The sequence below is a fragment of the Chlorocebus sabaeus genome, chromosome 22, assembly GCF_047675955.1.
Source record: "Chlorocebus sabaeus isolate Y175 chromosome 22, mChlSab1.0.hap1, whole genome shotgun sequence".
NCBI classification, from domain to species: Eukaryota; Metazoa; Chordata; class Mammalia; order Primates; family Cercopithecidae; genus Chlorocebus; species Chlorocebus sabaeus.
The window spans coordinates 11,799,695-11,805,261 of NC_132925.1; positions in this window are offsets into that span (position 1 = coordinate 11,799,695).

Sequence of the window (5,567 nt, forward strand, 5' to 3'; positions counted from 1 at the left end):
AAACAGAAAGTAAGAAAAGACATCAGTCATTCATTTACAAATGTTCATTAAGGTCTGACTCTGTATGAGGTGCTGCTCTGAGGGCTGAGAATACATAGTGCAACAAGCAAAGCTCATATTCTAACAGAGCTCAGAATCTGTGTGGGTGCAACAGGCAAAGCTCATTTTCTAACAGAGCTCAGAATCTGTGTGGGCCATTCCTCACCTTTAACAAAGCAGTTTCAGTGCAGTGGTGAGGGAAAGTCTCAGCATTAGGAATGAGAGGAAGTAAAGACCTCAATTGTAGTGTGAAACATTGAGAATCATGGCCCTGAAGAACAGGATAAGAAAAAGTAAGTCACTCTGGAGAGGCCCGTCTCAAGATATCTTATATTTTTGAGGTGAGAATGATCATGTTTAGGCTGTGGGACAGAAGAACACTAGAGAAAAACGATTTCAAAATAAGGATCAGAAAGACAACAATGAATTTGACTCAGAGGGTTCTAGAGGACTTGGGATAAGTTTGAATCAAGAGCACAAATGGAGAAGTGTGTCCTGAATAGGATATGAAAGAGGTGGTTGACTACTTTTGTTTGTTTGTTTTGAGACAGAATCTCACTCTGTCACCCAGGCTGGAGTGCAGTGGCGCAATCTCAGTTCACCGCAACCTCCACCTCCCAGGTTCAAGCAATTCTCCTGCCTCAGCCTCCAGAGTAGCTGGGACTGCAGGTGCAGGCCACCAAGCCCAGCTAATTTTTGTATCACCTGACCTCAGGTAATCCGCCCACCTTGGCCTCCCAAAGTGCTGGGATTACAGGCATGAGCCCCCACACCTGGCTGTGGTTGACTGTTTCTGACCTTCCCAATCAGACATAGGAGCTCTGCTCCACGGTCTTACTGAACTGTGTTATTTTTAAAGTGTTTTTCTCCCATATGAACTGTAAGCACTGAGCAACCAGTGGCGGTGTATATCACCTGTGCTTCTCCAATAACACAAGCAGTGGCTGAAACACACTACGTGCTTAACAAATACGTGCTTACAAGTGCTCCCAGGGGAGAACTGAACAGTCCCAACTTAAAGGATGATATTATAAATAAAGGTAAAATAACTTGCAAATAACTTCAAATCGTTCTTAATTGATTTCCATGAGACCTCAAGAGCCTATACCATAAATAAAACACTTCAGGGTTATAGTAGGGTTATCTTTCTAGCTTTTATTGGGTTTTCTTAGCATTATAGCTATTATACGAATAACATATACCAACAACTCCATATGACCTCAACTTCAACCCATGGCAATTGTCATCTGCTTTAACTGAATAAAGGTCCTTTGAATATGAAGTCTTTTTTTGCAGTTAGCTCTTTAATAAGTGTGAAAAATGCCCATTAACGGGATCTCAAGGTTAACACTACACCTTTGAGTATGTATAGCATTAGCTTTTCCGGATCATAAATAGATATAGAAATCCCATAAAGTCCTTTGTATTGATAATAAAGTTGGAACTGCTTTTCAGTTAAGCAAGATTTCTCTAATGATTCACTTCATCAATATTTTCTGTGGAGGAATGGAATTTAAAACACAAATTGAGTCTTTCCCTTCTTACAAGGAAATACAAAGTTGCAGTCACCATTCTTGCCCTTTGTTCCTCAAATGTCTCTTAATCATATAAATCACATAATCATATAAATAAAGAAAAACAGTTCATGACCCAGAACAAGAGTAATAAAATGTCTTACTTTTAAAAATCATATTGCATGCTGGGGACGGTTGCTCATGCCTGTAATCCCAACACTTTGGGAGGCTGAGGCAGGTAGATCACGAGGTCAGGAGTTTGAGACCAGCCTGGTCAACATAGTGAAACCCTGTCTCTATTAAAACTAAAAAACATAGTTAGGCATGGTGGTGCACACCTGTAGTCCCAGCTACTCAGGAGGCTGAGGCAGAAGAATTGCTTGAACCCAGGAGGAGGAGGTTGTGATGAGCGGAGATCATGCCACTGCACTCCAGCCTGGGCAACAGAGTGAGACACTGTCTCAAAAAAAAAAAAAAAAAAAAAAAAAAAAATTCATATTGTAGCGAGACCTTGAGTACCTTTGAAGTTCAAGTTACTGAACTTTTCTCATCCTTAGTTAATAAACTTGCTTTTAGTTCTGAAGGCAAGGACAGCAGGAAAAAATATATATAAATGTGTAGCCACTACCACTGATCCCTACGGAAGAGATTACACCCTCTATTAAGAATAAATTACTAATATTTTGTATTGCATTTCAAATCCAAATACAAACAAAAATTAATGTGGTAAGTAATTATATCCAAGCTCATACCAATGATCCATTTAATTTGTTTGTTAGAAATACAAAATTTGTTCTGCAAGAGTTGCCATTATGTTACTATATTACACCCTCCATTAATCTTTTGTATATGTGTATGTATTAGAAATGTGTTCCATTATAAGTAACAGAAAACCAAATTTATAATGACTTTCACTAATAGGGGTCTATTTTTCTCACATAGTAAGAAATCTGAAAGTAGGAGGTAGCTGTAGTTGATGACTTTCACTAATAGGGGTTTATTTTTCTCACATAGTAAGAAATCTGAAAGTAGGAGGTAGCTGTAGTTGGCTCAGCAGCTCTACAACAACATCAAATAATTGCTTTTTCTGTCTCTTCTGTTGTGACATCTTTATCATGTGATCTTTTCCTATGAATACCAGATTATGATCAAAATATGTCTCAGACATCCTGTCTGCTTTCAAGGCTAAAAAATATTAGGAAGAATGATGTTGGCCACCACTGTTCCCTATTTAAGAAAGGAAACTCCTAAACATACAATTGTTAAGGTCTCAATGGCCATTCTTAACTTCAAAAAGGACTAGGAAAACAAAGAAGAGGATTCTAGCAATTGGATTAAACCAAACATTATGCATTACTCAGGGCTGTGATCATTGTTCTCCTGAATTCAGAATAGAAGTACAATAATAAAAAATAAGGGAAGACATGGATTTGGGGTAGGTAACTACCATCTGCCACAGCACAAAATAAAGTTTCTATCGCCTAGCATGTTTAGAAAACACAGTCTTACTTTGTCATACTTTTTCTGGTGAACAAAAAGGTTTAGGTAGTAACAACTCTACTATAAGCATCTCAAGAGCAAGGACTGTGATTTCCTCATTACTTTGTTACAACAAAGATACAATAACCGACATGAAGTGGATATGCAAAAACATTTGTGAATGGATAGAAAAATGGACAGATGGATGGATGGATGGATGGATAAATGTGAATTACTGATTTTGAAAAACTTGAATGCCATAACATCACTCAGTACTACAATTACATTGAATATAGATAATATTTTATGACGTACTATGTAGTCGTGATACTGTCATGCTTTTAACCTCTGCAAGGCCATATGAAATTTAAAGGCAGGTTTCTCTCAAAGAAAAGATGCTGAGTTGTTAAGCTATCAAATATATTAAGTATGAACAATAGACTAAAGTTTTATGGTCATTGGAAGCAAGGAGGTAGGGAAGTAGGGAGAGATGAGAGGTATAGAGAGGGGAGGAGAGAAGGGGAGAGGAGAGGAGGCAAGGAACAGGGAGGGGAGAAGAGAGAAGAGCACTCAAGCTATCAAAAGATTTCCTGAGTTTGGATGGTGGCTAGAGGTCTAAGAGTAAAATGTAAGCATCATCCAAAGTCCTGGGGGGAAGAAAAGGCATAGGTTGATTTAGTTGTGTCTTCTCAAGAATAAAAATAAAACCAGGATTAGATTAGTCTTTGACAATAATGCAAGTATAATGGAAAAGGCTGTTGATTATACTGACATTCTAAGCTCCTTAAATAATAATCAGAATGATATTTCCACCCTTTTAAACAGAATTTCTGCTATTTAAACAGTATGAGTCAGGCCAGAATATTGTTTTCTCTGTTACTGTTTTTCTCCATTGCCTAACTCTCTCAACTCTTTAGATTCCACAAAAGAAAACCCCTTGATTAGACTGAGAAGAGGCTCCTAGATTGTCCAGCACCAAGCTAAGAGATTCTCAATAGGAACGGTAAATAAAATTTCACATCATTTTCTAGATGCTATGTGGGCCTGGGATCAGCTAATAATAATATTTTATTTCTGGAAACCATATACTTGTATGACCTTGTAGATGATACAAATGAGGAGCTACATTTTATTTGTAGTTATCTTTTCAGAGATTTAAATTTTTACAGAAAATAAAGTTTTAAAGTATCCTATAAGCTATTACTCTTAACTACACATGAAAAGACTTGTTAAATTGATAGGACTATGCCCTCCTGGTGTGAGTCTGTTTCAATTGCAAGGCAAATATGTAGGAGGAAACAAAACACCATAAATATCGTGATTCTTTGCAAATGCAAACCATAAAAGTAATGGAAAATTCAATAGTCCCACAAAAATTTAAAGCAGTATTGGACCTTGGAGAACAATTAATCTAATCTCTTCATTTTAATGAAAAATAAACTAATGTCTAAACCTGCATAACCAGATGGTGGTCAAACTAAACCTACATATTCAATGGCATGTGTTTAATCCATTTTATCACACTGTCCATTTTTGGAAAGTACACAATTGTTTCTTGAGTGAGTTTATCATTATGTCCATCAGCTATATAAGCAAATTTATGCATAAAAATGTTAGTCAATCCAAAACCAGCTTGACTGACTTTCACTGACTACTTTGACTTGCCAAATGGCAAACAGGGTTATGAATATTAAAACTGCCCATATTAAATGGGTTGTGTTGGCTTGTATTATGCACACATTATTATTCACATAAGAAATTAATGATGGAAGTTTATATATATACTTACCCATTAAATTCTAATATGCATAGTGTAGACATTTAACCTGGGGTAAAGTCTGGCAGAGCTATACTGCAGCTGGTTAATATCAAAGATACGGCTATTTAAGTTAATTGCAAATCACTTTTTTTCTGAAACTAGATAGCATTGCTGGAGTTTTGCAGTCATTTTAAATTGTTTCAAATTGCATGTGTGGTTGCCACAGACTAGAAAAAATATTTAATATTTCCAATGAAATGTTATTGGCTAATCACGTAAAATGATATGTATTAATAACAAACATTGTCCTAGAATGCTAACCTCTAAATTTGAGTATCAAATATTTTCTTAATTATATGGTACTATATGTGGGGTGACACAGTAAATGTCGTGGAATGTTTTCATTTAATTAGTAATACGCAATTTACCAGAAATCGAATGGAGATTTTATTGTTGTTCTTTGGAAGGGTATCTCTGTATGTTTTATTTAAAAACTTAGCTGAGCAATATTTTATTGAACATATTAAAACAAGTCTCATATAGTTTTTTCTAATGAAAATTAGCCGAACATTATCTTATGAAACATACCAAAGCAAATCTGATACAGTTTAACCAAACCATAGCTGCTTTTTGTGTGCAAAGTTATAGCCATGTTTTCTAAAAATTCAATATTAGATGCTTATATTAGCTTGTATGCCATTCTAAAATTCCTTAAATTATCAGTGTCAGTGGCAATAATATACTTCTTTTAAAGTCTTTCATGCTTCAAACATACT